Source organism: Strongylocentrotus purpuratus, unplaced genomic scaffold (assembly GCF_000002235.5).
Source record: "Strongylocentrotus purpuratus isolate Spur 01 unplaced genomic scaffold, Spur_5.0 spur5_scaffold_20, whole genome shotgun sequence".
NCBI classification, from domain to species: domain Eukaryota; kingdom Metazoa; phylum Echinodermata; class Echinoidea; order Camarodonta; family Strongylocentrotidae; genus Strongylocentrotus; species Strongylocentrotus purpuratus.
The window spans coordinates 40,180,171-40,193,921 of NW_022145606.1; positions in this window are offsets into that span (position 1 = coordinate 40,180,171).

Genomic DNA, 13,751 nt, shown 5'->3' on the forward strand with positions numbered 1-13,751 from the left:
CTTGTTACTGTTAGATGTAGACTAGATCTAACTCCTGTTTAATTTAGATCTCACAAACATACAGTAGTCTAGCTGATCTAGGACTAAGGGACTAACTCTAAATTCTGATGTATCTAAGTTAATCCTGCACAAAAGGTGCAGTGTAGAGACTAGGTCTAGACTACATCAACCCTTAGTCCCTAGATCTAGTAGTATAATGATGCAGACCAAAGCTACATTAAGATCTTATTCTTAATCAAGATCTAACTTGGTCTTGGGTCTGAAACTGTGGAGACAATTTTTTTTCTTTCATAAAATGTTAACGTTGAAACAATGACCTCGTCGATTGTTAATGTTATTATCAACATGAAAAAAGGACCTACCGCACTGCCTACCGGCAAATAACAAAGTAGGCCTAGACCCTAGTCTAGATTTGGAAACTGAGCCTTAACCTCAATTTAGAGTCTATAGCCTAGATCTAGATCTAGGCATAGATTCTACGCACTAGACTTTTTATCGGCGACCATTCAACGCGATGATTTCTAAAGCCGTGGTGGACTTATTTATTTTGTCATCAAACGCAAGAATAAACTATATTTCCTAATTAATTCAGACCTGTCATAACCAAATATTCAATGTCGTTAGACAAGTAGAGTTGGACATGCATGGATGTAATGAATGGGACGGAAATGCATGAACCAATGCAATTCGTCCATCTTATTTTTAGCTCAGAAGTTGGGGAACGCTAGACCCTATTATTACCAGATCTAGTATTGATATTTATGTCAAATATCGTTCGGTTAAAAATGAGAAGAATACTTTCCTTCCACCAAAATTTGTTTTCAACAGAATGAATATTTTAGAAGAAAATGGAATTAACTCACTTTTTGAGGACCTCTCTTGCAGTAGTTTAGCGACGCAATTTTGTGGTTGACCTAAGTAACATCGACTAGTCTAGCCTTGATCACAGAGCCCTTTGTTTAACCTAAAATTTATCAAGATCGATTCTAGCTAAATTTGATTCGATAAAACAGCTCAAGAGCATCAGTTTAAAGGCAAAAGTGATTCAGCCTTTAATAAAAAATATATTTTCAAAGATATTCAGGCACGTAGCCACGGGGGGGGGGGGGGGGGGGGGGGGGGGGGGGGCTTGGTTGAACTTTGTTAGACCCCTCCCCAGGACGTCGATCAATTACATGTAGATCTAGCTAGGTCTATGTGCCCAACCCCCCCCCCCCCCCCCCCCCCCCCGACATCAAACTCTGGCTACGGGCCTGAAGATATTTAAAATCGACATTAATTTTAGATGATGAATCAATCTCCGGCGGGGGGGGGGGGGGGGGAATCGTGAAAACTAGTAATTTCCCCTAGTTTGGCATTGTTTAAGCTTCGAAAATTCACCAATTATAAGTCGAATTATGGTCTAGAATGCTACGATATAATCGTAAATAATTATAATAATAATAATTCATGATAATGATAATTAATTTTATAAGGATAGAAAATCTATGGTTTGTATTTTAAGTCAACATGGACCCCGGGACATGGACTTACATTAATTTAGCTTCCGACGGTGCATAATCTTAATAATAGTCATTCAACTGCATATTTTCTAGACCTAGATCTATTACAATTTTGGATTTTTAATACAGGCATTCAAATTATATTCATTGCTAGTGACTAAGCCCTAGTCTACTTAAAAATTATAAAATAAGAATTGAGAGCGATAATCAAACAAAACCCATCTTAACTTTCAGTCATAGACTTGGAAATTACACCCACGTTTTAACCTTTGCATCTTTGTACGCATTTGTATCATTATGCTTTACTACTGCAAAGTAACTGAATAGAATAATCTAGTAGGATTTTAATTTATTTTATACTAGATTTGAACAAGAACCTACCACACGAATGACATCGTCTTCACCCGTCTGCAGCACTCGATGAGGTAAACCAAGTCTTCTTCGTCTGTGCACTTCACCCATCTCAGAGATAGCTGCCCGCATTGCTTGGTTTGATCTCTGATCAGAAGACCCAGTCCTCTCATCGTCTCTCTCGATACACTATCCTTCTCTGATGGGAGTGATGGCGGTGATGTAAGCTTAATGTGTGTGAGCTGCTGTCCTCCGGTCCGACGAAGACAAGCCGTGATCTGAGGTATGTCTCTCTCTGCATCATCGATAGTGATATCGATATCTCTCAAGCCAGGGAGCGATGAGAGCAGACCTTCGTAGCTTTGTGACGTCACACTCTCGGCTGATAGATGTGTGACGGATAGAAGCTGAGGAGGAGATGGAGGGAAACTGAGAGAAGAGTCTGTGATGCTGAGCTGTGTCAGTGAGGTGAAGGATCTGAGACAGGACCACAACTTTTTGGTCATCTCAGTAGATAGCTGGCATTTCTCTACACGGAGTTGACCATCATCCTGCAATTAGAAAGTAGTTTAATATGTCAGCCACATAATAAACAACACATATTGGAAATGGTTAGAATTTAAAGAAAGGCACCTCGGTATATTAAGTTGACATTAGAATTCAGAAGCCAAAAATAAATAAAAATTATATTAAATACTATACCTGTCCTGTCCTTTAAATAAATTACTGCCCTCTCCCCCTCAGGAAACGAGCGTTCTTTTGTATAACTTCTTCAACTCTTTCCTAATCCATTCATCCCTTTAAAACTTTATCCCAGAGCTAGAACCTTACGTACATACTAAACACACCGGGATACTCTACACTGTAAAATATGACATCCATCATACAAACCGAGCTTTCTCATACGCGCCGAAAAGGGTGCACAATAAGTGTGTAGACTTTTTACATACACGTACTCTCCACTTCACGAAACCATTATCTCCCTAAATGTATCTTTCTGTAACAAAATATCTGTTCTAATTGAGTGCCCTATGACAGCTATTCTACGACAAGAAGGTTACGGGTTGTAATAAAAAGAAGAAAACAAACAACAACAACTACGCAAACTTTACACAAAATATTTGAACTTTGCTGTGATGAAGTCCCAACGTACAATGACTCCACAAACATCTTTATGTAGTATAACTCCCTCACAATGTCAAGATATTAATTAAGCTGTAAAACAATGTTTCTTGATTAAAATCGACCGATAACCTATTCCCGTTTGAAAATTATATGCAAAATTAACAAGTCACAACATTCGCCTGTGTAACTCAGGCAAAATATAGTAATGGATTTCCGTACGAAACAATGGAATCACTTAAATGCCGAGCAGATATAAGTCCCATCACTCAAATGTTTAGCTGCCTTTCTCTTTTTGTTCCTTTCTTTCTAGCTCCTTCTCTGATCTCCTTCATCCCCTCGTGTATTCTGTTAAGTACATGTACACTTTTCTAGAGGCATCCGTTTTAGCTGATTCATGTTTCATGTAATACCCACGTACATTGTTCTCCCTCCCCCTCCCTCTTCCTCTCTTTCTCTCTTCTCCTCTTTCGCTCTATCTTTACCAGCTTTCTTTGCTTTTCCTCAATCTATCCCCATCTATTATTCTCCTGTCTATTACCTCATTTTGTTTTCAACGGCTGTAATCAGTTATTGGACAATTAAATAATTTACCGACTGAATGTTTTGATCATACTATATGCTCAAAATTAGTGACTGTTTACAATATCTTGAATTCATAATATTATATCTTTGTTAATTGTTATTGATCTTTGTTTTCCCTATCTTTGTTTAGTGTGCTATTTATGAGTTAACCAGTTCGACACATAAATTATATGCGTTGTTTTATTGTGGAGAGCTCAGGGATAGCAGTTTTTTTTTTTAACTAAAGAGGAAAGCCTGCTTTAAATAAAACGGTAAAGATGATATAAATAAATATGGCCAATAGATCAATCTCTTTGTATTACATACATTAAATTTTGATCTGCGAATGGCTCATTTTTTCATGTACACAGGCAACCTGTCTCTTTATTGCATGATATGACGGAGCGGTGGGTTGGTGGATGGCCCTGAACATACCGGCAATTCACGGTTTGTTTTTATGTTTTCAATTTTATTGTCAATCTTTTGTTAATGTAGGGTCATCGAAAGCATAATCTTATAATATTGTAGTTTACATGTACATGCAGCACCTACATCCAATATATTATAACAATAAAAAGGATGCTACTATATTTTTCAAGCACGATACACACATGATATACATTTAAATAAATTTATGTTACACTGTTTAAAGATGTACTTGCATTCCGTATCAGGACATTAACCCCCTAATCAATCACGCCCGGAAAACTACCCCCAAGGACAACATCCCCCTAAGGACAATTACCATCCGAAAATTACCCTCGAGGACATTTACCCCCTACCCCTAAAAATTAGCCCCTATGATAATTACCCCCCCCCCCTGGAAAATTACCACCTTTAAAGTTCACCCGTGATAATACTTCGGTTTAAATTGTTTCGGGGGTTAATTGTCCTGGGGAGGGGATGATTGTCCGAGAGTGTAATTTTCAGGGGGGGGGGGGGGGGGTAATTGTCCTTAACCCTAAAAAGGCAGGGCTATTTGAGGTCTTAGTAGGGCCGGGGGGCATTATGGCCCCCCTTAAGATATCGGCCGCAAAGCGGCCGATTGCCACCAAAATTTGTACGCATGTCAAGTGAAGTGTATAGAATAATATGATAATTTCAATTTTTTGAAAAATTTACTCATTTGCATATTTATGGTAATTTATGCAAATAAAGTCATAAAAATCACATTTTTACCCATATATTATTCATATTTAAGCATTCTTCTTCACTACATATATTCATTAGACCATTCTCAATAACAATACGACAAAAAAAATTTGGAAGAGCCAGCTTATTCTTTATGTTATCCCTTGTTTTGATAATTTCTTATGTATTTTATTGTTTTTTTAACTTATGTATTTCATTGTTTTTGTTGTTTTATTTCATTTCTTACTACAATTCAACTATTTTGACTTCAAAAATAACCACCTAAACTTTAAACAAGACCCAATAACCCATGTTTGATTTGTTTTTAGGAAAAATGACTTTTCCGTATGTTTTGTACACAAATCACGAAAATGAGCGATTTTCAGGCTGACATGCAAAGACAAAAGGTCACGTGACCTTGTAACCGTAGGTCCGATTTTCAAAAAAATTATTTCAAAAGTTGCGCAAGCCTCGAAAGAAAAAAGTCAGCGAGCGGCGGGGCGCCATCCATATGCGTTCCCGAGCAATCGGAAAAATCGTGGAGGGGGGGGGGCATAATGCCCCCCCCCCCCGGCCTTATTAGGGTTAAGGATTAATTGTCCCGTTTGTAATTGGCCGGGGGATGATTGTCCAATAGTTAATTGTCCCAGAACCCTTGTATTCATGTAGCAATCTATATACTTAGTAAGTAACTTACATGCAAGGTAATCACCCTGAGTGACTTCTTTGGATTGTGAAGACCAGTGATGTGACGGCTTAGTCTACCGTCTGCGTTTGTACCACAGCCAAGAAGCCTGCAACATAAAAATAATGTGTAAATTGAGTTAAAAAGAGAGAAATGGAAAGAAGATGTTAATTACATCCATTTGTAGATGATTACATGAACGGTTAAAGTGTACCGATCACCTGAATATTATTTATGTGTTTTGTTATGAATGTACCTACCCTCTATTTTAAATAAAACTTGAATAAAAAAATAATAAATAAATAAATATATATATATATATTTTTTTCCCCCTTCCACAGGGTTCTTTATTATTAAAAACAAATTTCATTATATACAGAACATCCATATATCATATACAAATAATTAAAGAAATAATTTCCATACATAATGGCTTGACACAGATAATAATCATCACGGCCAAAAACTGTTGTGGCAGATAAAAACAAACATTTATGACAAAATCTGTACTTTAAATATATAATTTTAAAAAAATACCAAACATTTCCAACACTCTCAAAATATTTTCTAAAGTGAAACCATTTCTTTTCTAGTTTATTCTCTCTGAGATTTGTTTGGTATATATATTTTTCCATTTCATAATAACGTTTTACAGCTGATAAAATTATATCAAATTATGGTAGTTAATTTCGTAATTTAGCTGAAAATATTTCTTGTCTTACAACCACCAGAACACAGTTGAGTGCATTATTATTGCTACCGCAAAATCCAAACAATTTATTTTGATTTGTAAATTTGATCCTTTTCCCCGTATTACGAAATATCCAGAACTCTAACTTCGACCTTACTTCATTAGAATAGTTACAAAAGCAAAAAACATGTATGATAGTTTCATCATTGTTACTACAAAAAGTACACTTCTTGTCAGCCACTACACCAAATCTTAACAAACTGTCCTTTATATATAATATTCTATTTAAAATCTTGATTTGAAACCACCTCATGTTGATATCTATTGTTGACTGAAATGGAATTTGACAGTACGAAGCCCAAAGTACATCTTGAAAATCTAAAAAACTTTTCCACTTTGTAAGGGCTTTACATTCTTTTACTTTGTTTTTTAGCAAAGAATGATAAATATGTGAACAACCAACATGTGTTTTCACCACAAGGTGCACGGCTTCGGGAATGATAGGTGCTAAGGCCTTACTAGGAGCTACATGTGTAGTCATTTTAAAACCTGACCGAATTGCACTACAAAGACCATAGTACTGGAGGAAATTTGTTTGTATGTCAAATCTCCGTTGAAACTCAAAATATGAACAAAAAGAACCATCTATTTTTAGGATGTCATTCACAAAACGTATTCCTCGTAAATTCCAAGCCCCCCAAAATACCACTTTGTCATTTATTTTAATGTGGGGGTTATTCCAGAGAGGTTGACTTGCAATGTCGTCAATAAGAAGTTCGACCAAGTCTGACCAAGCGAAAAGGACCTCTTTCCAAAATGGATTTGGAGTCAAGTCTGCTAATTTTCTAAAATAATGTGAGCCCATTTACAGGTGAAAAAAATAGGTTTGGGGCAAGAATGAATTGAACATGTGAAAAGTGAAACTTTCTATCTGAGAATTAGTTACAAATCTTCTAATCCATGATATTTTCAGGGATTTAGCATGCATGTAAATATCAATCATCTTAACCCCACCTTTATTATACAGTTGACACATTTGTTCTCTATTGATTTTATCAGGTTTGTTACCCCATATAAATGCATACAAAGAACGATTTATATCTTTCATAATTTGCGAATTCGGTTCTGGAAGTGAAAGCAACAAATAGTTTAATTTTGGCACCAACAAAGATTTGACTACAGTTATTCTTCCGAGGACAGTTAAGGTTCGTTTGGACCATGAAATAATTTGGCTTTTTATATCTTTATTTTTTTCAGTATAATTATGATTTACCATCTCTACTAAGTTAACCGAAAAATCTATTCCTAAGTATCTCGAATAACCTTCTGATACCCAATTTAGTTTGTGCTCTGGCATTAGCTGTTTTTTGCAGGCTCTATTTTTCCTAATCCATATCACATGAGTTTTTGTAATATTGATCTTTAGGTTTGACATTTCTTCAAAATCACCCAATATTTTTAGTGAGCTCTGTAAATCTTCTTTTGTACCGTTAAGTGTCAAAATGGTGTCATCTGCGTATTGTAGTAGTTTACAATTTTTTTCCCTGTAGATGCAAGCCAATTAAATCATTGGAATGTCTAATCAAAATTTCTAATATTTAGCTAACAAGTAAAAACAGATATGGAGATTATGGGTCTCCTTGACGACACCCTTGTCCTATAGTAAATCTTTCTGTGCAAGAACCATTTACTGTGACACAAGAAGAAGCACTTTGATAAAATAGATTAATCCATTTTTTAAGCGATGGCCCAAAATGAAAAAAGTCAAGGACATTGATTAGAAACTTGTGAGATATACAATCGAAGGCCTTTTCAAAATCAATCATCAACAACATGCCTGGAATATCATTAAGTTCGGTATATAATAATATATCATGAAGTAAACGAATATTTTCTCCGATAAAACGGCCTTTCAAAAGTCCTTTTTGATTTTCATGTATCAAGCGGGGCAATACTTGCTTTAATCGATTAGCTATGCACCCAGATGCTATTTTGTATATAACATTTAAAAGTGAAATAGGACGCAAATTCTTTAATAAATGTCGAGGCTTGTTTCCTTTAGAAATTAAAGTGATAATTCCTAATTTTTGTGACTGCGACAATTCTCCTGTAAAATAAGCAAATGTTCAAAGATCTGATAATGAACGTTTTAAGATATTGCCAAAAGAAACGAAAAATTCAACGGTGAAGCCATCTTGTCCAGGGGATTTATTATTTTTCATACTTTTTAGCAATAAACAAACCTCACTTTCACTCAAAGGACCTTCTAATAATGTGGACAATTCTGGAGTTAACTTAGGAATATCTGGATAGTTTAATAAGGTGTCTATGTCTACCTCTTCAGTGTCTTTCGCCTTATATAAGTTTGAATAAAATTTAAAGATTTCGTTAGATATACCATCTTGTCCACTAATAACTTCTCCATTTTCTGTTGACAATTGCCGTATTTCTTTATTTACTTTATTCTGTTTTTCCAAGTTTAAAAAATATTTTGATGACCTTTCTCCCAGCTCCATCCATTTGATTCTAGATCTCATGATAATTCCATCATTTACTTTTAAGCGATAGGTTTCAAGTTGTGACTTTTTGTCACTTAATTCTTTTAGTAATGCGGTCTTATCATTCGATGTCACTAGTCTATGTTCCAGTACTTCGATATTTCTTTCCAGTTCCTTTTCCCGACTGATGTTTTGTTTCTTAATGAACGAGCCATAGGATATAGATTCACCCCGCAATAGCATTATCAAAGTTTCAAAAAATAATTGGTCATTGATAGACAATTCACAATTTCCAACTATGTTATCGTTTTCATCAAACTCTACCTCATCTTTTGCATAAAATATAATTGTCTCTTTTATAGTTTTTATAATTTTTGACACAAAATTTTCATCTTTTAATAGAGAATTATTAAATTTCCAAATTCCTGGACCCCGTTTAATTTTATTTAAAGACAAGCTAAGACGAACTAATGAGTGATCTGTTCGATAACCAGATAAAATGGTTCCATGACACATGCTCCGCCGACGATAGCTCCGCCGACAAATGCTCCGCAAAAAGCGACAATTGCTCCGCGACATTTGCTCCGCCGACAATTGCTCCGCCGACATTTGCTCCGCCGACATTTGCTCCGCCGACAATTGCTCCGCCGACATTTGCTCCGCCGACAATTGCTCCGCCGACATTTGCTCCGCCGACAATTGCTCCACCGACATTTGCTCCGCCGACATTTGCTCCGCCCCCAAAGTACCCCTACAGATCTAGCTTTTAAGTCGATTCGACAACTAATAGTCTTTAATTTCCCACTTAAAGACATTTTCAAGCCCCCCCCCCCCCTTTTATGGAAGTTCTAAATTAGTATTTACTTTCAAATGCGGCTGGAATTTAACCTTTTTATTTTGTTGGGCCTGCAAATGGGACATAGTACCTTTAAATGTGTTTGTGCCCTCCCTTTCAAGGGACAAGAAGACACAGTTACTTAATATGTAAACAAAAATATGCCTATAATTATTATCAAAAGAGAAGTGCAAAAGAACTCGCTCACATGCTACGCTAACTCGCGATTATAAATTTTAACATATTCATTTGACGAATGTGCAGCTCCTAAACGTCAAACGAAGAATGGCGGAAGGCAGGTAGATGCTATTCAATATAAAATAAGCTTAAAACCGCCCGCTTCCTTACAATGAAATTGACATCGCCTTAACTATGAATGTGCCCGACCCCGTCCTGCAGCAAGAAAACTCTGTTTGATACTCATTATTGTTGACAATAATTCTTTGGTTGAACGCTCGCTCTTCAGTTTATGGTATAAACGTGCCCATTTAATCAAGGAGGGAAATTAAACAGGAAGATGCTATTTAATATTAATGATAAGTCTACATTTTAGCTCTCTCTCTCTCTCTCTCTCTCTCTCTCGCTTTATACCATCGCTTACCAATAGGGAATAAGTAAAACCCCCGCCCCCCCCCCACTCCGTGAACGGAGGGATACCATGCGTGTTCCTAAACTCTCCGGCTCGTAACAAAAGAAAAAGGTCGACCCGTATTGACTTTACACACCGGACTTTTGCTGAAAGGGGGGGGGGGGGTCGCTTAGAACACGCATATGCGTACCCTAAATAACACTGAGTGGGGGCCGGGGTAAAACCTTAAATGATATTGTACCCAAGGAAAGAAAAAAAATCACTACTTGTTGAAAGAAGGTCTATAAAGGTTGAACAAAGTGTACCTGTTACTTAAAAGTTTCTGCACCTGCTCCCACCCCCCCCCCTCAAAAAAAGGATTGCGTCTTTCGCAAAGGTTTATCACTTTTTTTTTCCCATCGGTGTCATCTGATCGGGAAATTAAAACGCATCCCCTTCTCAGAATGCTGGCTACGGTCCTGAATAACAGCAACAAAACAAATCACACAAAACAAAAAAATAACTCATAAAAGAAATATTGACAGGCGGAGCAAATGTCTGCGGAGCAATTGTCGGCGGAGCAAATGTCGGCGGAGCAAATGTCTGCGGAGCAATTGTCGGCGGAGCAAATGTCGGCGGAGCAAATGTCGGCGGAGCAAATGTCGGCGGAGCAACTGTCGGCGGAGCATTTGACTTCGGAGAAAATGTCGCGGAGCAAATGTCGCGGAGCAATTGTCACTTCTTGCGGAGCATTTGTCACCGGAGTAATCGTCGCCGGAGCATGTGTCGGGTTACCGATAAAATATCAGATTTATGAACTAATGATAGTAATTCTGATGATATATAAAAAAAGTCTTATCTACTTTGTTTAAAAGGGTTCGGCTGGCGCCACGTGTAATATTTTTTCAGAGGATATCTAATTCTCCATGGGTCACATAGATCTAATTCGTCCTTCATATTTTTAACCTGCTGTTTCGCCCTAGGATTATTTACATGAACATAATTATGAGTATCAAGGGTCTGGTCCTGCACTAAATTCCAGTCTCCACAAATAACAACATGTGGATTTTCGAACTCTGTTATGATACGTTGTAAATCAGTATAAAAAGTTGAATTATCAGTGTTCGGGCCATATAAAGACGCCAGTGTAATGTCGTACTCATATAATGTCAAATCTAAAACTACTAAGTTTCCACCATTGTCTATTCTACTTTGATTAACTTTGACCGGAATAGCATCCTTAAACAAAATTGCTACTCCTCTAGAGCTGGATGTATGATAAGAGAAAAAACACTTGCCTCCCCATTTGCGACATATTTCTGTTTCTATGTCAGGAGTGAAATGGGTGTCTTGAATAAAACATACATCATATTGTTTAGATTTCAAATATAACAAAACATCTTCTCTTTTCTTATCATTTGCTAGGCCGTGAAAATTCATTGAAATAAAAGTAATGTCACCCTGCATCAGACGAGAGTACCGAGGCGAAAAAAGACGACGAACTACCTGTGGAAGATTTTTTCAATATAAATACAACTAACACACATACAAAAACACAAACATCAAACACAAAGGTCGAGTAACGACACGACCGACAAGCCACGGGCAACAGCACTGTGGCCAAAATAAATCCTCTCAAGACCCTTTAAAATACGAGAGCAACGATTTACATTAATTTATATAGCAGGGAGTGTAACAGAAAGAGAGATAGAGATAGATGGTGCAACATCTTAAGTTCAAGAGTTCAAGCAAGTACATTTCTATAAAGGCTTATTGAAATTTACAAAGGAAGACACCTGTTGAAGGTATGCGCATGGTTTCTTATGAGATCTACAGTGTACATCTGAATACATTCTTTAGCGTTGCCAAATCCTGCATCCAGAACTAAACTAAAAGTACTATTCTCCACTGCCAATGAACTAAATGAGTGTAATGTTGCTGTCTTGCAAGTCAAAAATATGACTTTTAGAATCCTCAGATCCTTAGAATCCTTCACAAAAACAAATACCTCAGTCTTTTTTTTTTAAACATAAGAAAATTAAAAGATAAACAACAATTCAGAGACTGGAAGTATAATGAAAATTTACTTCTGACGACTTTGATTCATAATCTTTCCCCTTTTTAGGGGTACTACAATAAGTGCAAAAAATGAAAACGTATCAAAATCAGAACATCCTCTGAACATAAAATTTGCTCTACCTTCCTTCTTTTATGGAGTACTACAATAAGTTACAAAATGAAAACGTATCAAAATCAGAACATCCTCTGAACATAACATTTTCTCTACCTTCCTTCTTTTAGGAGTACTACAATAAGTTACAAAATGAAAACGTATCAAAATCAGAACATCCTCTGTACATAAAATTTTCTCTACCTTCTTTCTTTTAGGAGTACTACAATAAGTGAAAAAAAATGAAAACGTATCAAAATCAGAGCATCCTCTGAAAATGACATTTTCTATGGATATAAGGAAATTTAAGTTCAAATCAAAAGAATGTTTATGTTCATTACACTCTAAATATCTTAGACAGACAAAATCTAAATGCAAGGAATTATCTGCCTGATTTTCGAACTGTTTTACAGTTATATCCACATTCTCTCCATTCATTATTTTACATAATAAATAATTGCCCCAGTGACTATGGCCAGTCTAAGAAGTGCCCCTTATCATCCCTGATGAGTGCTGCTTTCTAGGTATGAGAAATGCCCCTGCTGAGATTTGATAAGTGACCCTTCAACTTTGAAAGATGCCCATTTCCGTTTATAATAAGTCCACACGTGATGTCTTTGCATAACACATGATTTATGCTTGCAACAAATGGACTCAAAGAACATGTGATAAAAAAAATAAAAAAATGCCAATGGATGACCTAAAACAGGTGACGTTACCCCACCCCCTCTCAAAACGGAACAAAATTTCGGGACCAAAAAAGAAAGTGTCCTCTCCCCCCCCCCCCCCCCCCTTATTCAGCGGCTGGCTGAGTCGTTGCGAAATTTTTGACCTCATTTTAACCCCCCCCCCCCCCCCCCCCTTGAAAAAAATCCTTCGTACGCCACTGGTAGTAACAGAAAAAGCCTGATCAGAACAAAATGTAGCCCTCCGTACAGATTTTCTACTGCTATGCGGAGTTCAATACACGCAGAGTGGATATGAACTACCAAAGTGAAATACATATGAATACGAACCCCAACGAACGAAGCTACATGCACTTCTTTCAACAATAATATGTTCGTTCATATAGGCTGACCCTTCTACATGAAAAGACATGCGTTTCGGCTTTATACTAAAAAAGTAATTTTGTCATAATATTAACAATTGTATTATTGTCTTAAGATCATCACACCACTGATTAAATGTGATATTCTCAGTTATTACTACTAATTCAAAACAAGATTTTCTCCGCGGAAAATAGTGGTCAATTCAGCTGCAAACAATCAATTATTGAGGAATTAAGGGGGTCATTTAAATAGATCAGAAAAAAGAGTAGGGCCTTATGTGATAAACAGAAACAAAATAAACCAGCTGAACACATGCAAGAAAACACGATGATCGTTAATAATTAGTTTTGTTATATTTCCGGCTCATTTTCTTCGTGAAAATGATACATATACTAAACATAACGGCATTCAGACCGCTTGCTAGCTTTGAGAAATTTACATCATCTATATACGATGTCATGAAGAAGAGGTTGGCGAATTTGCTACTTTCCAGCTGACAGAGTCTCAATCTTCTCTTTAAACCATGAACAAAGTTATCAAATCAATAGTAAACATCAAATAATACAGGTACATGTATATTTAAAA